Below are 23,891 nucleotides of genomic sequence, written 5' to 3'. Positions count from 1 at the left end.
GCCACCTTAACCACTCACCCACTTCATCCACCCTGTAACAGGATTTAAATCATTTGTACACACGAGGTACTCTGTTGACAATAGTCTGTAGCTAAAATGAAAACAGTTGAAGTAAGATATCCAACTACCCACCTTCCCCCAACTTGGGTCCAACATATCATTTTCTGGCTAAATTCCTCCTTTGTGCTTATGAGACATAACAATTAGATTCCCCTAGACTTTGTCGGAACTGACGAGATATAATTGAATGTGGTTTTCAAAAGACTGAATTTTATGTTACAGGACAATTATAGAATCTTTTCCGGTTCCACTGTAATTGTAGTAATCAGGGTAACATGTTTGCATGTGAGCTGATCTTGCATACGGTATGTTGATGACGATCCTGTCGTCTACTCAGTCACCTCTAGGTGGCGCAGTTGGAAGCTGGGGGTATGTGTAAGGTCCAGTGGTGCAATCGGTTAGCGCGCAGTACTTATATAGCAGTACTTGCACTGAGCCATTCTGAAGATGTGAGTTCGAGCCTCACCTGGCGCAACTGCATTATGTTTTTTAAATCATTTCACTGAATTGAAAAATGAAACTCAGATTAAAGATGGCGCTTGCTAAAGATTATTTACTTCTATTCAGAATGTTCCTGTCTGACTCCTCCGGGTCCCTAGGAGCACATCGCCTTCGGGACGATTCGTTTCACTGTATTATGATGTGCTGACTTGTGAACTATGCTTTCACATCAGTGTATTCAAAAAGAAATTTGCTAAATAACAAGAATAATAAAAACAGTATAGTCGCATGAATAGCCATAAATTGAAGAGCTGCAAAAAATGTTGATCAACCAAATTGAATAAAATATAACTCATATAAAAAACAAAAGGATAGCATCATCACACAAAGGCCTTAGCCAAATATGAAATTCCTCTAAAGTAGATTGTAGCTCTTGTGTGCTGTGATTGTTCCTCTCATACAAAATTCATTTTTAATTTGTCTGCATTTTTGAAAAATAATGCCTGCTAGAAGTCAACTTTTTTAAATGATTTCATTCATGACACGTATTTCTCTAACCTGTGATTGTGGTCCCTGCTCAATTTCACTTTTCCTCATCCCCATCCTGATTCTACTTCTTGAGGCACCAGGTTCCCTTCTTTATCCACCCCAACCAATCCAGGTCACCAAATCTATCATACAAGTCTGCCTGCATTCACTTTCCCTTTAAGTACAAGATAAGTTGTATCATTTGAACAGAGAGCATGAGAAAAGGAAGTTTATGGTGAGTGGTGGCTGGGGTTTTGAAGATTCACCTCATTTTCCTGAGAGCCGAGGTATCTGGGAGCTATAGTGTTTTGAGAGGAAAGAAATTAAAATCTCCAAGGTGCCACTGCTCGAGCTCTATAACGCTCGTTATATGGAAGCAGATTGAGCAGAAAGAGAGGTCAGATACTCGCTCAACCTTTCCAAGGGACGGTAAACATTGAGTTATTATCTGGTTTTGCCTAGCAGGGTGAGAACAGCGTTTGTCAGGCGTTTGTCAGGCAATCGGAAGGGGAGACGAATGAGTCGTAGTTCTCTGGTATTATTCAAGTCTTCTTGCTAAGATAAAAGTAGAAAAGGGAACGTTGACAATAAGCAAGCTTAAAACGAGGTGTGATTCCTAGGTGAAATAACTTGAAAAGAGTTAAGATTTAAAAGATAATCAGAAGACCCTGATGAGGATTGAACTCGTGTCCCCTGGTTCTAAACAATCAGTGCTTTGCCACTGAGCTACAAAGCCGGAGGGTTTCCATATCTCAGAGTGCCATATGTAGTCTTAAGGCAGAATGTGGCCAGCTGTGAGTTTCAGAGTATGAGTGGAAGCCTATGTACTTATGAATGTCAACATATAGGCACAAATTAAACTACATTCTTAAGGCACTTTTCTTGGAAGGTGGCAAAACTCTATATTCTTAGGAGAATATTAAAGTACTCACATTTCTCAGGATATGGATATCAGTAGTTAGTATCTCTGCAATCTGAGACATTTACAGGAAACTGCTCATCAGAAGGGATATGTCAGTGCAGGGCAGACATAAATAAATGGCTCTTCAAACAGCTGACACTTTAGTAGTAAGAGCTGCTTTCTATTCCTTCCAGATATCCAAACTAAGTAGAAGGCCATGCTTGAAGGAAAGACATTCTTCTGGGCTCTCCATGAAAGACTAACTTTCTAATAAACACAACACCCTCTATTTTATTTGATGTATTTGCTACAATGGATTAGCCAGATGGGATCATCTAACGATTTCTGGATGTGTCTCGAAAGAGAGCGTAATTATACTGGGAGCAGTGCTGACCTTCAAAAACCAACATGATCGGACTTTGACGATGGTGGGATTTTTATCCACACATGCAGAGCACACTGTATGGGCAGTCCACCACCTTAACCACTCACCCACTTCATCCACCCTGTAACAGGATTTAAAGCATTTGTACACACGAGGTACTCTGTTGACACTAGTCTGTAGCTAAAATGAAAACAGTTGAATTAAGATATCCAACTACCCACCTTCCCCCAACTTGGGTCCAACATATCATTTTCTGGCTAAATTCCTCCTTTGTGCTTATGAGACATAACAATTAGATTCCCCTAGACTTTGTCGGAACTGACGAGATATAATTGAATGTGGTTTTCAAAAGACTGAATTTTATGTTACAGGACAATTATAGAATCTTTTCCGGTTCCACTGTAATTGTAGTAATCAGGGTAACATGTTTGCATGTGAGCTGATCTTGCATACGGTATGTTGATGACGATCCTTTCGTCTACTGAGTCACCTCTAGGTCACGCAGTTGGACTCATGGTGTATGTGTGAGCTCCAGTGGCGCAATCGTTTAGCGCGCGGTACTTATACAGTAGTACTTGCACTGAGCCATGCTGAGGTTGTGAGTTCCTGGCGCAACTGCATTATCTTTTTTAAATCAATTCACTGAAAGTAAAAATTAAACTCAGATTAAAGATGGCGCTTGCTAAAGATTATTTACTTCTATTCAGAATCTTCCTGTCTGACTCCTCCGGGTCCCTAGGATCACATCGCCTTCGGTACGGTTCGTTTCACTGCATTATGATGTGCTGACTTGTGAACTATGCATTCACATCAGTGTATTCAAAAAGAAATTTGATAAATAACAAGAATAATAAAAACAGTATAGTCGCATGAATAGCCATAAATTGAAGAGCTGCAAAAAATGTTGATCAACCAAATTGAATAAAATATAACTCATATAAATGGAAAAAGGATAGCATCATCACACAAAGGCCTTAGCCAAATATGCTATTCCTCTAAAGTAGATTGTAGCTCTTGTGTGCTGTGATTGTTCCTCCAATACAAAATTCATTTTTAATTTGTCTGCAATTTTGAAAAATAATGCCTGCTAGAAGTCAACTTTTTAAAATGATTTCATTCATGACACGTATTTCTCTAACCTGTGATTGTGGTCCCTGCTCAATTTCTCTTTTCCTCATCCCCATCCTGATTCTACTTCTTGAGACACCAGGTTCACTTCTTTATCCACCCCAACCAATCAAGGTCACCAAATCTATGAAACAAGTCTGCCTGCATTCACTTTCACTTCAAGTACAAGATAAGTTGTATCATTTGAACAGAGAGCATGAGAAAAGGAAGTTTATGGTGAGTGGTGGCTGGGGTTTTGAGGATTCACCTCATTTTCCTGAGAGCCAAGGTATCTGTGAGCTATAGTGTTTTGAGAGGAAAGAAATTAAAATCTCCAAGGTGCCACTGCTCGAGCCCTATAACGCTCGTTATGTGGAAGCAGATTGAGCAGAAAGAGAGGTCAGATACTCGCTCAACCTTTCAAGGGACGGTAAACATTGAGTTATTATCTGGTTTTGCCTAGCAGGGTGAGAACAGCGTTTGTCAGGCAATCGGAAGGGGAGACGAATGAGTCGTAGTTCTCTGGTATTATTCAAGTCTTCTTGCTAAGATAAAAGCAGAAAAGGGAACGTTGACAATAAGCAAGCTTAAAACGAGGTGTGATTCCTAGGTGAAATAACTTGAAAAGAGTTAAGATTTAAAAGATAAACAGAAGACCCTGATGAGGATTGAACTCGTGTCCCCTGGTTCTAAAAAATCAGTGCTTTGCCACTGAGCTACAAAGCCGGAGAGTTTCCACATCTCAGAGTGCCATATGTAGTCTTAAGGCAGAAGGTGGCGAGCTGTGAGTTTCAGAGTATGAGTGGAAACCTATGTACTTATGAATGTCAACATATAGGCACAAATTAAACTACATTCTTAAGGCACTTTTCTTGGAAGGTGGCAAAACTCTATATTCTTAGGAGAATATTAAAGTACTCACATTACTCAGGATATGGATATCAGTAGTTAGTATCTCTGCAATCTGAGACATTTACAGGAAACTACTCATCAGAAGGGATATGTCAGTGCAGGGCAGACATAAATAAATGGCTCTTCAAACAGCTGACACTTTAGTAGTAGGAGCTGCATCCTATTCCTTCCAGATATCCAAACTAAGTAGAAGGCCATGCTTGAAGGAAAGACATTCTTCTGGGCTCTCCATGAACGACTAACTTTCTAATAAACACAACACCCTCTATTTTATTTAATGTATTTGCTACAATGGATTAGCCAGATGGGATCATCTAACGATTTCTGGATGTGTCTCGAAAGAGAGCGTAATTATACTGGGAGCAGTGCAGACCTTCAAAAACCAACATGATCGGACTTTGACGATGGTAGGATTTGTATCCACACATGCAGAGCACACTGTATGGGCAGTCCGCCACCTTAACCACTCACCCACTTCATCCACCCTGTAACAGGATTTAAATCATTTGTACACACGAGGTACTCTGTTGACAATAGTCTGTAGCTAAAATGAAAACAGTTGAAGTAAGATATCCAACTACCCACCTTCCCCCAACTTGGGTCCAACATATCATTTTCTGGCTAAATTCCTCCTTTGTGCTTATGAGACATAACAATTAGATTCCCCTAGACTTTGTCGGAACTGACGAGATATAATTGAATGTGGTTTTCAAAAGACTGAATTTTATGTTACAGGACAATTATAGAATCTTTTCCGGTTCCACTGTAATTGTAGTAATCAGGGTAACATGTTTGCATGTGAGCTGATCTTGCATACGGTATGTTGATGACGATCCTGTCGTCTACTCAGTCACCTCTAGGTGGCGCAGTTGGAAGCTGGGGGTATGTGTGAGGTCCAGTGGTGCAATCGGTTAGCGCGCAGTACTTATGTAGCAGTACTTGCACTGAGCCATGCTGAAGTTGTGAGTTCGAGCCTCACCTGGAGCAACTGCATTATGTTTTTTAAATCATTTCACTGAATTGAAAAATTAAACTCAGATTAAAGATGGCGCTTGCTAAAGATTATTTACTTCTATTCAGAATGTTCCTGTCTGACTCCTCCGGGTCCCTAGGAGCACATCGCCTTCGGGACGATTCGTTTCACTGTATTATGATGTGCTGACTTGTGAACTATGCATTCACATCAGTGTATTCAAAAAGAAATTTGCTAAATAACAAGAATAATAAAAACAGTATAGTCGCATGAATAGCCATAAATTGAAGAGCTGCAAAAAATGTTGATCAACCAAATTGAATAAAATATAACTCATATAAATGACAAAAGGATAGCATCATCACACAAAGGCCTTAGCCAAATATGAAATTCCTCTAAAGTAGATTGTAGCTCTTGTGTGCTGTGATTGTTCCTCTAATACAAAATTCATTTTTAATTTGTCTGCATTTTTGAAAAATAATGCCTGCTAGAAGTCAACTTTTTTAAATGATTTCATTCATGACACGTATTTCTCTAACCTGTGATTGTGGTCCCTGCTCAATTTCTCTTTTCCTCATCCCCATCCTGATTCTACTTCTTGAGGCACCAGGTTCCCTTCTTTATCCACCCCAACCAATCCAGGTCACCAAATCTATCATACAAGTCTGCCTGCATTCACTTTCCCTTTAAGTACAAGATAAGTTGTATCATTTGAACAGAGAGCATGAGAAAAGGAAGTTTATGGTGAGTGGTGGCTGGGGTTTTGAGGATTCACCTCATTTTCCTGAGAGCCGAGGTATCTGGGAGCTATAGTGTTTTGAGAGGAAAGAAATTAAAATCTCCAAGGTGCCACTGCTCGAGCCCTATAACGCTCGTTATGTGGAAGCAGATTGAGCAGAAAGAGAGGTCAGATACTCGCTCAACCTTTCCAAGGGACGGTAAACATTGAGTTATTATCTGGTTTTGCCTAGCAGGGTGAGAACAGCGTTTGTCAGGCGTTTGTCAGGCAATCGGAAGGGGAGACGAATGAGTCGTAGTTCTCTGGTATTATTCAAGTCTTCTTGCTAAGATAAAAGCAGAAAAGGGAACGTTGACAATAAGCAAGCTTAAAACGAGGTGTGATTCCTAGGTGAAATAACTTGAAAAGAGTTAAGATTTAAAAGATAAACAGAAGACCCTGATGAGGATTGAACTCGTGTCCCCTGGTTCCAAAAAATCCGTGCTTTGCCACTGAGCTACAAAGCCGGAGGATTTCCATACCTCAGAGTGCCATATGTAGTCTTAAGGCAGAATGTGGCCAGCTGTGAGTTTCAGAGTATGAGTGGAAACCTATGTACTTATGAATGTCAACATATAGGCACACATTAAACTACATTCTTAAGGCACTTTTCGTGGAAGGTGGCAAAACTCTATATTCTTAGGAGAATATTAAAGAACTCACATTACTCAGGATATGGATATCAGTAGTTAGTATCTCTGCAATCTGAGACATTTACAGGAAACTACTCATCAGAAGGGATATGTCAGTGCAGGGCAGACATAAATAAATGGCTCTTCAAACAGCTGACACTTTAGTAGTAAGAGCTGCTTTCTATTCCTTCCAGATATCCAAACTAAGTAGAAGGCCATGCTTGAAGGAAAGACATTCTTCTGGGCTCTCCATGAAAGACTAACTTTCTAATAAACACAACACCCTCTATTTTATTTGATGTATTTGCTACAATGGATTAGCCAGATGGGATCATCTAACGATTTCTGGATGTGTCTCGAAAGAGAGCGTAATTATACTGGGAGCAGTGCTGACCTTCAAAAACCAACATGATCGGACTTTGACGATGGTGGGATTTGTATCCACACATGCAGAGCACACTGTATGGGCAGTCCGCCACCTTAACCACTCACCCACTTCATTCACCCTGTAACATGATTTAAAGCATTTGTACACACGAGGTACTCTGTTGACACTAGTCTGTAGCTAAAATGAAAACAGTTGAAGTAAGATATCCAACTACCCACCTTCCCCCAACTTGGGTCCAATATATCATTTTCTGGCTAAATTCCTCCTTTGTGCTTATGAGACATAACAATTAGATTCCCCTAGACTTTGTCGGAACTGACGAGATATAATTGAATGTGGTTTTCAAAAGACTGAATTTTATGTTACAGGACAATTATAGAATCTTTTCCGGTTCCACTGTAATTGTAGTAATCAGGGTAACATGTTTGCATGTGAGCTGATCTTGCATACGGTATGTTGATGACGATCCTGTCGTCTACTAAGTCACCTCTAGGTGGCGCAGTTGGACTCATGGTGTATGTGTGAGCTCCAGTGGCGCAATCGGTTAGCGCGCGGTACTTATACAGCAGTACTTGCACTGAGCCATGCCGAGGTTGTGAGTTCGAGCCTCACCTGGAGCAACTGCATTATCTTTTTTAAATCATTTCAATGAAAGGAAAAATTAAACTCAGATTAAAGATGGCGCTTGCTAAAGATTATTTACTTCTATTCAGAATCTTCCTGTCTAACTCCTCCGGGTCCCTAGGATCACATCGCCTTCGGGACGATTCGTTTCACTGCATTATGATGTGCTGACTTGTGAACTATGCATTCACATCAGTGTATTCAAAAAGAAATTTGCTAAATAACAAGAATAATAAAAACAGTATAGTCGCATGAATAGCCATAAATTGAAGAGCTGCAAAAAATGTTGATCAACCAAATTGAATAAAATATAACTCATATAAATGGCAAAAGGATAGCATCATCACACAAAGGCCTTAGCCAAATATGCTATTCCTCTAAAGTAGATTGTAGCTCTTGTGTGCTGTGATTGTTCCTCCAATACAAAATTCATTTTTAATTTGTCTGCAATTTTGAAAAATAATGCCTGCTAGAAGTCAACTTTTTAAAATGATTTCATTCATGACACGTATTTCTCTAACCTGTGATTGTGGTCCCTGCTCAATTTCTCTTTTCCTCATCCCCATCCTGATTCTACTTCTTGAGACACCAGGTTCACTTCTTTATCCACCCCAACCAATCAAGGTCACCAAATCTATGAAACAAGTCTGCCTGCATTCACTTTCACTTCAAGTACAAGATAAGTTGTATCATTTGAACAGAGAGCATGAGAAAAGGAAGTTTATGGTGAGTGGTGGCTGGGGTTTTGAGGATTCACCTCATTTTCCTGAGAGCCAAGGTATCTGTGAGCTATAGTGTTTTGAGAGGAAAGAAATTAAAATCTCCAAGGTGCCACTGCTCGAGCCCTATAACGCTCGTTATGTGGAAGCAGATTGAGCAGAAAGAGAGGTCAGATACTCGCTCAACCTTTCAAGGGACGGTAAACATTGAGTTATTATCTGGTTTTGCCTAGCAGGGTGAGAACAGCGTTTGTCAGGCAATCGGAAGGGGAGACGAATGAGTCGTAGTTCTCTGGTATTATTCAAGTCTTCTTGCTAAGATAAAAGCAGAAAAGGGAACGTTGACAATAAGCAAGCTTAAAACGAGGTGTGATTCCTAGGTGAAATAACTTGAAAAGAGTTAAGATTTAAAAGATAAACAGAAGACCCTGATGAGGATTGAACTCGTGTCCCCTGGTTCTAAAAAATCAGTGCTTTGCCACTGAGCTACAAAGCCGGAGAGTTTCCACATCTCAGAGTGCCATATGTAGTCTTAAGGCAGAAGGTGGCGAGCTGTGAGTTTCAGAGTATGAGTGGAAACCTATGTACTTATGAATGTCAACATATAGGCACAAATTAAACTACATTCTTAAGGCACTTTTCTTGGAAGGTGGCAAAACTCTATATTCTTAGGAGAATATTAAAGTACTCACATTACTCAGGATATGGATATCAGTAGTTAGTATCTCTGCAATCTGAGACATTTACAGGAAACTACTCATCAGAAGGGATATGTCAGTGCAGGGCAGACATAAATAAATGGCTCTTCAAACAGCTGACACTTTAGTAGTAGGAGCTGCATCCTATTCCTTCCAGATATCCAAACTAAGTAGAAGGCCATGCTTGAAGGAAAGACATTCTTCTGGGCTCTCCATGAACGACTAACTTTCTAATAAACACAACACCCTCTATTTTATTTAATGTATTTGCTACAATGGATTAGCCAGATGGGATCATCTAACGATTTCTGGATGTGTCTCGAAAGAGAGCGTAATTATACTGGGAGCAGTGCAGACCTTCAAAAACCAACATGATCGGACTTTGACGATGGTAGGATTTGTATCCACACATGCAGAGCACACTGTATGGGCAGTCCGCCACCTTAACCACTCACCCACTTCATCCACCCTGTAACAGGATTTAAATCATTTGTACACACGAGGTACTCTGTTGACAATAGTCTGTAGCTAAAATGAAAACAGTTGAAGTAAGATATCCAACTACCCACCTTCCCCCAACTTGGGTCCAACATATCATTTTCTGGCTAAATTCCTCCTTTGTGCTTATGAGACATAACAATTAGATTCCCCTAGACTTTGTCGGAACTGACGAGATATAATTGAATGTGGTTTTCAAAAGACTGAATTTTATGTTACAGGACAATTATAGAATCTTTTCCGGTTCCACTGTAATTGTAGTAATCAGGGTAACATGTTTGCATGTGAGCTGATCTTGCATACGGTATGTTGATGACGATCCTGTCGTCTACTCAGTCACCTCTAGGTGGCGCAGTTGGAAGCTGGGGGTATGTGTGAGGTCCAGTGGTGCAATCGGTTAGCGCGCAGTACTTATGTAGCAGTACTTGCACTGAGCCATGCTGAAGTTGTGAGTTCGAGCCTCACCTGGAGCAACTGCATTATGTTTTTTAAATCATTTCACTGAATTGAAAAATTAAACTCAGATTAAAGATGGCGCTTGCTAAAGATTATTTACTTCTATTCAGAATGTTCCTGTCTGACTCCTCCGGGTCCCTAGGAGCACATCGCCTTCGGGACGATTCGTTTCACTGTATTATGATGTGCTGACTTGTGAACTATGCATTCACATCAGTGTATTCAAAAAGAAATTTGCTAAATAACAAGAATAATAAAAACAGTATAGTCGCATGAATAGCCATAAATTGAAGAGCTGCAAAAAATGTTGATCAACCAAATTGAATAAAATATAACTCATATAAATGACAAAAGGATAGCATCATCACACAAAGGCCTTAGCCAAATATGAAATTCCTCTAAAGTAGATTGTAGCTCTTGTGTGCTGTGATTGTTCCTCTAATACAAAATTCATTTTTAATTTGTCTGCATTTTTGAAAAATAATGCCTGCTAGAAGTCAACTTTTTTAAATGATTTCATTCATGACACGTATTTCTCTAACCTGTGATTGTGGTCCCTGCTCAATTTCTCTTTTCCTCATCCCCATCCTGATTCTACTTCTTGAGGCACCAGGTTCCCTTCTTTATCCACCCCAACCAATCCAGGTCACCAAATCTATCATACAAGTCTGCCTGCATTCACTTTCCCTTTAAGTACAAGATAAGTTGTATCATTTGAACAGAGAGCATGAGAAAAGGAAGTTTATGGTGAGTGGTGGCTGGGGTTTTGAGGATTCACCTCATTTTCCTGAGAGCCGAGGTATCTGGGAGCTATAGTGTTTTGAGAGGAAAGAAATTAAAATCTCCAAGGTGCCACTGCTCGAGCCCTATAACGCTCGTTATGTGGAAGCAGATTGAGCAGAAAGAGAGGTCAGATACTCGCTCAACCTTTCCAAGGGACGGTAAACATTGAGTTATTATCTGGTTTTGCCTAGCAGGGTGAGAACAGCGTTTGTCAGGCGTTTGTCAGGCAATCGGAAGGGGAGACGAATGAGTCGTAGTTCTCTGGTATTATTCAAGTCTTCTTGCTAAGATAAAAGCAGAAAAGGGAACGTTGACAATAAGCAAGCTTAAAACGAGGTGTGATTCCTAGGTGAAATAACTTGAAAAGAGTTAAGATTTAAAAGATAAACAGAAGACCCTGATGAGGATTGAACTCGTGTCCCCTGGTTCCAAAAAATCCGTGCTTTGCCACTGAGCTACAAAGCCGGAGGATTTCCATACCTCAGAGTGCCATATGTAGTCTTAAGGCAGAATGTGGCCAGCTGTGAGTTTCAGAGTATGAGTGGAAACCTATGTACTTATGAATGTCAACATATAGGCACACATTAAACTACATTCTTAAGGCACTTTTCGTGGAAGGTGGCAAAACTCTATATTCTTAGGAGAATATTAAAGAACTCACATTACTCAGGATATGGATATCAGTAGTTAGTATCTCTGCAATCTGAGACATTTACAGGAAACTACTCATCAGAAGGGATATGTCAGTGCAGGGCAGACATAAATAAATGGCTCTTCAAACAGCTGACACTTTAGTAGTAAGAGCTGCTTTCTATTCCTTCCAGATATCCAAACTAAGTAGAAGGCCATGCTTGAAGGAAAGACATTCTTCTGGGCTCTCCATGAAAGACTAACTTTCTAATAAACACAACACCCTCTATTTTATTTAATGTATTTGCTACAATGGATTAGCCAGATGGGATCATCTAACGATTTCTGGATGTGTCTCGAAAGAGAGCGTAATTATACTGGGAGCAGTGCTGACCTTCAAAAACCAACATGATCGGACTTTGACGATGGTGGGATTTGTATCCACACATGCAGAGCACACTGTATGGGCAGTCCGCCACCTTAACCACTCACCCACTTCATTCACCCTGTAACAGGATTTAAATCATTTGTACACACGAGGTACTCTGTTGACAATAGTCTGTAGCTAAAATGAAAACAGTTGAAGTAAGATATCCAACTACCCACCTTCCCCCAACTTGGGTCCAACATATCATTTTCTGGCTAAATTCCTCCTTTGTGCTTATGAGACATAACAATTAGATTCCCCTAGACTTTGTCGGAACTGACGAGATATAATTGAATGTGGTTTTCAAAAGACTGAATTTTATGTTACAGGACAATTATAGAATCTTTTCCGGTTCCACTGTAATTGTAGTAATCAGGGTAACATGTTTGCATGTGAGCTGATCTTGCATACGGTATGTTGATGACGATCCTGTCGTCTACTCAGTCACCTCTAGGTGGCGCAGTTGGAAGCTGGGGGTATGTGTGAGGTCCAGTGGTGCAATCGGTTAGCGCGCAGTACTTATATAGCAGTACTTGCACTGAGCCATTCTGAAGTTGTGAGTTCGAGCCTCACCTGGCGCAACTGCATTATGTTTTTTAAATCATTTCACTGAATTGAAAAATGAAACTCAGATTAAAGATGGCGCTTGCTAAAGATTATTTACTTCTATTCAGAATGTTCCTGTCTGACTCCTCCGGGTCCCTAGGAGCACATCGCCTTCGGGACGATTCGTTTCACTGTATTATGATGTGCTGACTTGTGAACTATGCTTTCACATCAGTGTATTCAAAAAGAAATTTGCTAAATAACAAGAATAATAAAAACAGTATAGTCGCATGAATAGCCATAAATTGAAGAGCTGCAAAAAATGTTGATCAACCAAATTGAATAAAATATAACTCATATAAAAAACAAAAGGATAGCATCATCACACAAAGGCCTTAGCCAAATATGAAATTCCTCTAAAGTAGATTGTAGCTCTTGTGTGCTGTGATTGTTCCTCTCATACAAAATTCATTTTTAATTTGTCTGCATTTTTGAAAAATAATGCCTGCTAGAAGTCAACTTTTTTAAATGATTTCATTCATGACACGTATTTCTCTAACCTGTGATTGTGGTCCCTGCTCAATTTCACTTTTCCTCATCCCCATCCTGATTCTACTTCTTGAGGCACCAGGTTCCCTTCTTTATCCACCCCAACCAATCCAGGTCACCAAATCTATCATACAAGTCTGCCTGCATTCACTTTCCCTTTAAGTACAAGATAAGTTGTATCATTTGAACAGAGAGCATGAGAAAAGGAAGTTTATGGTGAGTGGTGGCTGGGGTTTTGAAGATTCACCTCATTTTCCTGAGAGCCGAGGTATCTGGGAGCTATAGTGTTTTGAGAGGAAAGAAATTAAAATCTCCAAGGTGCCACTGCTCGAGCTCTATAACGCTCGTTATATGGAAGCAGATTGAGCAGAAAGAGAGGTCAGATACTCGCTCAACCTTTCCAAGGGACGGTAAACATTGAGTTATTATCTGGTTTTGCCTAGCAGGGTGAGAACAGCGTTTGTCAGGCGTTTGTCAGGCAATCGGAAGGGGAGACGAATGAGTCGTAGTTCTCTGGTATTATTCAAGTCTTCTTGCTAAGATAAAAGCAGAAAAGGGAACGTTGACAATAAGCAAGCTTAAAACGAGGTGTGATTCCTAGGTGAAATAACTTGAAAAGAGTTAAGATTTAAAAGATAAACAGAAGATCCTGATGAGGATTGAACTCGTGTCCCCTGGTTCCAAAAAATCCGTGCTTTGCCACTGAGCTACAAAGCCGGAGGATTTCCATATCTCAGAGTGCCATATGTAGTCTTAAGGCAGAATGCGGCCAGCTGTGAGTTTCAGAGTATGAGTGGAAACCTATGTACTTATGAATGTCAACATATAGGCACACATTAAACTACATTCTTAAGGCACTTTTCGTGGAAGGTGGCAAAACTCTATATTCTTAGGAGAATATTAAAGAACTCACATTACTCAGGATATGGATATCAGTAGTTAGTATCTCTGCAATCTGAGACATTTACAGGAAACTACTCATCAGAAGGGATATGTCAGTGCAGGGCAGACATAAATAAATGGCTCTTCAAACAGCTGACACTTTAGAAGTAAGAGCTGCTTTCTATTCCTTCCAGATATCCAAACTAAGTAGAAGGCCATGCTTGAAGGAAAGACATTCTTCTGGGCTCTCCATGAAAGACTAACTTTCTAATAAACACAACACCCTCTATTTTATTTAATGTATTTGCTACAATGGATTAGCCAGATGGGATCATCTAACGATTTCTGGATGTGTCTCGAAAGAGAGCGTAATTATACTGGGAGCAGTGCTGACCTTCAAAAACCAACATGATCGGACTTTGACGATGGTGGGATTTGTATCCACACATGCAGAGCACACTGTATGGGCAGTCCGCCACCTTAACCACTCACCCACTTCATCCACCCTGTAACAGGATTTAAAGCATTTGTACACACGAGGTACTCTGTTGACACTAGTCTGTAGCTAAAATGAAAACAGTTGAAGTAAGATATCCAACTACCCACCTTCCCCCAACTTGGGTCCAACATATCATTTTCTGGCTAAATTCCTCCTTTGTGCTTATGAGACATAACAATTAGATTCCCCTAGACTTTGTCGGAACTGACAGGATATAATTGAATGTGGTTTTCAAAAGACTGAATTTTATGTTACAGGACAATTATAGAATCTTTTCCGGTTCCACTGTAATTGTAGTAATCAGGGTAACATGTTTGCATGTGAGCTGATCTTGCATACGGTATGTTGATGACGATCCTGTCGTCTACTAAGTCACCTCTAGGTGGCGCAGTTGGACTCATGGTGTATGTGTGAGCTCCAGTGGCGCAATCGGTTAGCGCGCGGTACTTATACAGCAGTACTTGCACTGAGCCATTCCGAGGTTGTGAGTTCGAGCCTCACCTGGAGCAACTGCATTATCTTTTTTAAATCATTTCACTGAAAGGAAAAATTAAACTCAGATTAAAGATGGCGCTTGCTAAAGATTATTCACTTCTATTCAGAATCTTCCTGTCTGACTCCTCCGGGTCCCTAGGATCACATCGCCTTCGGGACGATTCGTTTCACTGCATTATGATGTGCTGACTTGTGAACTATGCATTCACATCAGTGTATTCAAAAAGAAATTTGCTAAATAACAAGAATAATAAAAACAGTATAGTCGCATGAATAGCCATAAATTGAAGAGCTGCAAAAAATGTTGATCAACCAAATTGAATAAAATATAACTCATATAAATGGCAAAAGGATAGCATCATCACACAAAGGCCTTAGCCAAATATGCTATTCCTCTAAAGTAGATTGTACCTCTTGTGTGCTGTGATTGTTCCTCCAATACAAAATTCATTTTTAATTTGTCTGCAATTTTGAAAAATAATGCCTGCTAGAAGTCAACTTTTTAAAATGATTTCATTCATGACACGTATTTCTCTAACCTGTGATTGTGGTCCATGCTCAATTTCTCTTTTCCTCATCCCCATCCTGATTCTACTTCTTGAGACACCAGGTTCACTTCTTTATCCACCCCAACCAATCAAGGTCACCAAATCTATCAAACAAGTCTGCCTGCATTCACTTTCACTTTAAGTACAAGATAAGTTGTATCATTTAAACAGAGAGCATGAGAAAAGGAAGTTTATGGTGAGTGGTGGCTGGGGTTTTGAGGATTCACCTCATTTTCCTGAGAGCCGAGGTATCTGGGAGCTATAGTGTTTTGAGAGGAAAGAAATTAAAATCTCCAAGGTGCCACTGCTCGAGCCCTATAACGTTCGTTATGTGGAAGCAGATTGAGCAGAAAGAGAGGTCAGATACTCGCTCAACCTTTCCAAGGGACGGTAAACATTGAGTTATTATCTGGTTTTGCCTAGCAGGGTGAGAACAGCGTTTGTCAGGCGTTTGTCAGGCAATGGAAGGGGAGACGAATGAGTCGTAGTTCTCTGGTATTATTCAAGTCTTCTTGCTAAGATAAAAGCAGAAAAGGGAACGTTGACAATAAGCAAGCTTAAAACGAGGTGTGATTCCTAAGTGAAAAAAAGAGTTAAGATTTAAAAGATAATCAGAAGACCCTGATGAGGATTGAACTCGTGTCCCCTGGTTCTAAACAATCAGTGCTTTGCCACAGAGCTACAAAGCCGGAGGGTTTCCATAGCTCAGAGTGCCATATGTAGTCTTAAGGCAGAATGTGGCCAGCTGTGAGTTTCAGAGTATGAGTGGAAGCCTATGTACTTATGAATGTCAACATATAGGCACAAATTAAACTACATTCTTAAGGCACTTTTCTTGGAAGGTGGCAAAACTCTATATTCTTAGGAGAATATTAAAGTACTCACATTACTCAGGATATGGATATCAGTAGTTAGTATCTCTGCAATCTGAGACATTTACAGGAAACTGCTCATCAGAAGGGATATGTCAGTGCAGGGCAGACATAAATAAATGGCTCTTCAAACAGCTGACACTTTAGTAGTAAGAGCTGCTTTCTATTCCTTCCAGATATCCAAACTAAGTAGAAGGCCATGCTTGAAGGAAAGACATTCTTCTGGGCTCTCCATGAAAGACTAACTTTCTAATAAACACAACACCCTCTATTTTATTTGATGTATTTGCTACAATGGATTAGCCAGATGGGATCATCTAACGATTTCTGGATGTGTCTCGAAAGAGAGCGTAATTATACTGGGAGCAGTGCTGACCTTCAAAAACCAACATGATCGGACTTTGACGATGGTGGGATTTTTATCCACACATGCAGAGCACACTGTATGGGCAGTCCACCACCTTAACCACTCACCCACTTCATCCACCCTGTAACAGGATTTAAAGCATTTGTACACACGAGGTACTCTGTTGACACTAGTCTGTAGCTAAAATGAAAACAGTTGAATTAAGATATCCAACTACCCACCTTCCCCCAACTTGGGTCCAACATATCATTTTCTGGCTAAATTCCTCCTTTGTGCTTATGAGACATAACAATTAGATTCCCCTAGACTTTGTCGGAACTGACGAGATATAATTGAATGTGGTTTTCAAAAGACTGAATTTTATGTTACAGGACAATTATAGAATCTTTTCCGGTTCCACTGTAATTGTAGTAATCAGGGTAACATGTTTGCATGTGAGCTGATCTTGCATACGGTATGTTGATGACGATCCTGTCGTCTACTGAGTCACCTCTAGGTCACGCAGTTGGACTCATGGTGTATGTGTGAGCTCCAGTGGCGCAATCGGTTAGCGCGCGGTACTTATACAGTAGTACTTGCACTGAGCCATGCTGAGGTTGTGAGTTCCTGGCGCAACTGCATTATCTTTTTTAAATCATTTCACTGAAAGTAAAAATTAAACTCAGATTAAAGATGGCGCTTGCTAAAGATTATTTACTTCTATTCAGAATCTTCCTGTCTGACTCCTCCGGGTCCCTAGGATCACATCGCCTTCAGTACGGTTCGTTTCACTGCATTATGATGTGCTGACTTGTGAACTATGCATTCACATCAGTGTATTCAAAAAGAAATTTGATAAATAACAAGAATAATAAAAACAGTATAGTCGCATGAATAGCCATAAATTGAAGAGCTGCAAAAAATGTTGATCAACCAAATTGAATAAAATATAACTCATATAAATGGAAAAAGGATAGCATCATCACACAAAGGCCTTAGCCAAATATGCTATTCCTCTAAAGTAGATTGTAGCTCTTGTGTGCTGTGATTGTTCCTCCAATACAAAATTCATTTTTAATTTGTCTGCAATTTTGAAAAATAATGCCTGCTAGAAGTCAACTTTTTAAAATGATTTCATTCATGACACGTATTTCTCTAACCTGTGATTGTGGTCCCTGCTCAATTTCTCTTTTCCTCATCCCCATCCTGATTCTACTTCTTGAGACACCAGGTTCACTTCTTTATCCACCCCAACCAATCAAGGTCACCAAATCTATGAAACAAGTCTGCCTGCATTCACTTTCACTTCAAGTACAAGATAAGTTGTATCATTTGAACAGAGAGCATGAGAAAAGGAAGTTTATGGTGAGTGGTGGCTGGGGTTTTGAGGATTCACCTCATTTTCCTGAGAGCCAAGGTATCTGTGAGCTATAGTGTTTTGAGAGGAAAGAAATTAAAATCTCCAAGGTGCCACTGCTCGAGCCCTATAACGCTCGTTATGTGGAAGCAGATTGAGCAGAAAGAGAGGTCGGATACTCGCTCAACCTTTCAAGGGACGGTAAACATTGAGTTATTATCTGGTTTTGCCTAGCAGGGTGAGAACAGCGTTTGTCAGGCAATCGGAAGGGGAGACGAATGAGTCGTAGTTCTCTGGTATTATTCAAGTCTTCTTGCTAAGATAAAAGCAGAAAAGGGAACGTTGACAATAAGCAAGCTTAAAACGAGGTGTGATTCCTAGGTGAAATAACTTGAAAAGAGTTAAGATTTAAAAGATAAACAGAAGACCCTGATGAGGATTGAACTCGTGTCCCCTGGTTCTAAAAAATCAGTGCTTTGCCACTGAGCTACAAAGCCGGAGAGTTTCCACATCTCAGAGTGCCATATGTAGTCTTAAGGCAGAAGGTGGCGAGCTGTGAGTTTCAGAGTATGAGTGGAAACCTATGTACTTATGAATGTCAACATATAGGCACAAATTAAACTACATTCTTAAGGCACTTTTCTTGGAAGGTGGCAAAACTCTATATTCTTAGGAGAATATTAAAGTACTCACATTACTCAGGATATGGATATCAGTAGTTAGTATCTCTGCAATCTGAGACATTTACAGGAAACTACTCATCAGAAGGGATATGTCAGTGCAGGGCAGACATAAATAAATGGCTCTTCAAACAGCTGACACTTTAGTAGTAGGAGCTGCATCCTATTCCTTCCAGATATCCAAACTAAGTAGAAGGCCATGCTTGAAGGAAAGACATTCTTCTGGGCTCTCCATGAACGACTAACTTTCTAATAAACACAACACCCTCTATTTTATTTAATGTATTTGCTACAATGGATTAGCCAGATGGGATCATCTAACGATTTCTGGATGTGTCTCGAAAGAGAGCGTAATTATACTGGGAGCAGTGCAGACCTTCAAAAACCAACATGATCGGACTTTGACGATGGTAGGATTTGTATCCACACATGCAGAGCACACTGTATGGGCAGTCCGCCACCTTAACCACTCACCCACTTCATCCACCCTGTAACAGGATTTAAATCATTTGTACACACGAGGTACTCTGTTGAGAATAGTCTGTAGCTAAAATGAAAACAGTTGAAGTAAGATATCCAACTACCCACCTTCCCCCAACTTGGGTCCAACATATCATTTTCTGGCTAAATTCCTCCTTTGTGCTTATGAGACATAACAATTAGATTCCCCTAGACTTTGTCGGAACTGACGAGATATAATTGAATGTGGTTTTCAAAAGACTGAATTTTATGTTACAGGACAATTATAGAATCTTTTCCGGTTCCACTGTAATTGTAGTAATCAGGGTAACATGTTTGCATGTGAGCTGATCTTGCATACGGTATGTTGATGACGATCCTGTCGTCTACTCAGTCACCTCTAGGTGGCGCAGTTGGAAGCTGGGGGTATGTGTGAGGTCCAGTGGTGCAATCGGTTAGCGCGCAGTACTTATGTAGCAGTACTTGCACTGAGCCATGCTGAAGTTGTGAGTTCGAGTCTCACCTGGAGCAACTGCATTATGTTTTTTAAATCATTTCACTGAATTGAAAAATTAAACTCAGATTAAAGATGGCGCTTGCTAAAGATTATTTACTTCTATTCAGAATGTTCCTGTCTGACTCCTCCGGGTCCCTAGGAGCACATCGCCTTCGGGACGATTCGTTTCACTGTATTATGATGTGCTGACTTGTGAACTATTCATTCACATCAGTGTATTCAAAAAGAAATTTGCTAAATAACAAGAATAATAAAAACAGTATAGTCGCATGAATAGCCATAAATTGAAGAGCTGCAAAAAATGTTGATCAACCAAATTGAATAAAATATAACTCATATAAATGACAAAAGGATAGCATCATCACACAAAGGCCTTAGCCAAATATGAAATTCCTCTAAAGTAGATTGTAGCTCTTGTGTGCTGTGATTGTTCCTCTAATACAAAATTCATTTTTAATTTGTCTGCATTTTTGAAAAATAATGCCTGCTAGAAGTCAACTTTTTTAAATGATTTCATTCATGACACGTATTTCTCTAACCTGTGATTGTGGTCCCTGCTCAATTTCTCTTTTCCTCATCCCCATCCTGATTCTACTTCTTGAGGCACCAGGTTCCCTTCTTTATCCACCCCAACCAATCCAGGTCACCAAATCTATCATACAAGTCTGCCTGCATTCACTTTCCCTTTAAGTACAAGATAAGTTGTATCATTTGAACAGAGAGCATGAGAAAAGGAAGTTTATGGTGAGTGGTGGCTGGGGTTTTGAGGATTCACCTCATTTTCCTGAGAGCCGAGGTATCTGGGAGCTATAGTGTTTTGAGAGGAAAGAAATTAAAATCTCCAAGGTGCCACTGCTCGAGCCCTATAACGCTCGTTATGTGGAAGCAGATTGAGCAGAAAGAGAGGTCAGATACTCGCTCAACCTTTCCAAGGGACGGTAAACATTGAGTTATTATCTGGTTTTGCCTAGCAGGGTGAGAACAGCGTTTGTCAGGCGTTTGTCAGGCAATCGGAAGGGGAGACGAATGAGTCGTAGTTCTCTGGTATTATTCAAGTCTTCTTGCTAAGATAAAAGCAGAAAAGGGAACGTTGACAATAAGCAAGCTTAAAACGAGGTGTGATTCCTAGGTGAAATAACTTGAAAAGAGTTAAGATTTAAAAGATAAACAGAAGACCCTGATGAGGATTGAACTCGTGTCCCCTGGTTCCAAAAAATCCGTGCTTTGCCACTGAGCTACAAAGCCGGAGGATTTCCATACCTCAGAGTGCCATATGTAGTCTTAAGGCAGAATGTGGCCAGCTGTGAGTTTCAGAGTATGAGTGGAAACCTATGTACTTATGAATGTCAACATATAGGCACACATTAAACTACATTCTTAAGGCACTTTTCGTGGAAGGTGGCAAAACTCTATATTCTTAGGAGAATATTAAAGAACTCACATTACTCAGGATATGGATATCAGTAGTTAGTATCTCTGCAATCTGAGACATTTACAGGAAACTACTCATCAGAAGGGATATGTCAGTGCAGGGCAGACATAAATAAATGGCTCTTCAAACAGCTGACACTTTAGTAGTAAGAGCTGCTTTCTATTCCTTCCAGATATCCAAACTAAGTAGAAGGCCATGCTTGAAGGAAAGACATTCTTCTGGGCTCTCCATGAAAGACTAACTTTCTAATAAACACAACACCCTCTATTTTATTTAATGTATTTGCTACAATGGATTAGCCAGATGGGATCATCTAACGATTTCTGGATGTGTCTCGAAAGAGAGCGTAATTATACTGGGAGCAGTGCTGACCTTCAAAAACCAACATGATCGGACTTTGACGATGGTGGGATTTGTATCCACACATGCAGAGCACACTGTATGGGCAGTCCGCCACCTTAACCACTCACCCACTTCATTCACCCTGTAACAGGATTTAAATCATTTGTACACACGAGGTACTCTGTTGACAATAGTCTGTAGCTAAAATGAAAACAGTTGAAGTAAGATATCCAACTACCCACCTTCCCCCAACTTGGGTCCAACATATCATTTTCTGGCTAAATTCCTCCTTTGTGCTTATGAGACATAACAATTAGATTCCCCTAGACTTTGTCGGAACTGACGAGATATAATTGAATGTGGTTTTCAAAAGACTGAATTTTATGTTACAGGACAATTATAGAATCTTTTCCGGTTCCACTGTAATTGTAGTAATCAGGGTAACATGTTTGCATGTGAGCTGATCTTGCATACGGTATGTTGATGACGATCCTGTCGTCTACTCAGTCACCTCTAGGTGGCGCAGTTGGAAGCTGGGGGTATGTGTGAGGTCCAGTGGTGCAATCGGTTAGCGCGCAGTACTTATATAGCAGTACTTGCACTGAGCCATTCTGAAGTTGTGAGTTCGAGCCTCACCTGGCGCAACTGCATTATGTTTTTTAAATCATTTCACTGAATTGAAAAATGAAACTCAGATTAAAGATGGCGCTTGCTAAAGATTATTTACTTCTATTCAGAATGTTCCTGTCTGACTCCTCCGGGTCCCTAGGAGCACATCGCCTTCGGGACGATTCGTTTCACTGTATTATGATGTGCTGACTTGTGAACTATGCTTTCACATCAGTGTATTCAAAAAGAAATTTGCTAAATAACAAGAATAATAAAAACAGTATAGTCGCATGAATAGCCATAAATTGAAGAGCTGCAAAAAATGTTGATCAACCAAATTGAATAAAATATAACTCATATAAAAAACAAAAGGATAGCATCATCACACAAAGGCCTTAGCCAAATATGAAATTCCTCTAAAGTAGATTGTAGCTCTTGTGTGCTGTGATTGTTCCTCTCATACAAAATTCATTTTTAATTTGTCTGCATTTTTGAAAAATAATGCCTGCTAGAAGTCAACTTTTTTAAATGATTTCATTCATGACACGTATTTCTCTAACCTGTGATTGTGGTCCCTGCTCAATTTCACTTTTCCTCATCCCCATCCTGATTCTACTTCTTGAGGCACCAGGTTCCCTTCTTTATCCACCCCAACCAATCCAGGTCACCAAATCTATCATACAAGTCTGCCTGCATTCACTTTCCCTTTAAGTACAAGATAAGTTGTATCATTTGAACAGAGAGCATGAGAAAAGGAAGTTTATGGTGAGTGGTGGCTGGGGTTTTGAAGATTCACCTCATTTTCCTGAGAGCCGAGGTATCTGGGAGCTATAGTGTTTTGAGAGGAAAGAAATTAAAATCTCCAAGGTGCCACTGCTCGAGCTCTATAACGCTCGTTATATGGAAGCAGATTGAGCAGAAAGAGAGGTCAGATACTCGCTCAACCTTTCCAAGGGACGGTAAACATTGAGTTATTATCTGGTTTTGCCTAGCAGGGTGAGAACAGCGTTTGTCAGGCGTTTGTCAGGCAATCGGAAGGGGAGACGAATGAGTCGTAGTTCTCTGGTATTATTCAAGTCTTCTTGCTAAGATAAAAGCAGAAAAGGGAACGTTGACAATAAGCAAGCTTAAAACGAGGTGTGATTCCTAGGTGAAATAACTTGAAAAGAGTTAAGATTTAAAAGATAAACAGAAGATCCTGATGAGGATTGAACTCGTGTCCCCTGGTTCCAAAAAATCCGTGCTTTGCCACTGAGCTACAAAGCCGGAGGATTTCCATATCTCAGAGTGCCATATGTAGTCTTAAGGCAGAATGCGGCCAGCTGTGAGTTTCAGAGTATGAGTGGAAACCTATGTACTTATGAATGTCAACATATAGGCACACATTAAACTACATTCTTAAGGCACTTTTCGTGGAAGGTGGCAAAACTCTATATTCTTAGGAGAATATTAAAGAACTCACATTACTCAGGATATGGATATCAGTAGTTAGTATCTCTGCAATCTGAGACATTTACAGGAAACTACTCATCAGAAGGGATATGTCAGTGCAGGGCAGACATAAATAAATGGCTCTTCAAACAGCTGACACTTTAGAAGTAAGAGCTGCTTTCTATTCCTTCCAGATATCCAAACTAAGTAGAAGGCCATGCTTGAAGGAAAGACATTCTTCTGGGCTCTCCATGAAAGACTAACTTTCTAATAAACACAACACCCTCTATTTTATTTAATGTATTTGCTACAATGGATTAGCCAGATGGGATCATCTAACGATTTCTGGATGTGTCTCGAAAGAGAGCGTAATTATACTGGGAGCAG

The 23,891-nt window shown here is 40.1% G+C and overlaps 2 non-coding genes across 2 annotated transcripts; both read left to right on the top strand.

The window, feature by feature from the left end:
- Nucleotides 1-7,630: 7,630 nt before the first annotated feature.
- Nucleotides 7,631-7,725, top strand: TRNAI-UAU (transfer RNA isoleucine (anticodon UAU)). Its single transcript has 2 exons — nt 7,631-7,668; nt 7,690-7,725. It is a non-coding gene; the product is annotated as a tRNA-Ile (tRNA).
- A 7,105-nt stretch (nt 7,726-14,830) lies between these two features.
- On the top strand, nt 14,831-14,925 carry TRNAI-UAU (transfer RNA isoleucine (anticodon UAU)). The gene is made up of 2 exons: nt 14,831-14,868; nt 14,890-14,925. It is a non-coding gene; the product is annotated as a tRNA-Ile (tRNA).
- The last annotated feature ends 8,966 nt before the right edge of the window (nt 14,926-23,891 follow it).

This window comes from Pleurodeles waltl, chromosome 6 (assembly GCF_031143425.1).
Source record: "Pleurodeles waltl isolate 20211129_DDA chromosome 6, aPleWal1.hap1.20221129, whole genome shotgun sequence".
In the NCBI taxonomy this organism is placed as follows: Eukaryota; Metazoa; Chordata; class Amphibia; order Caudata; family Salamandridae; genus Pleurodeles; species Pleurodeles waltl.
The sequence above is the reverse complement of the archived record's forward strand: the minus strand, read 5'-3'. Positions and strand labels throughout refer to the sequence as shown.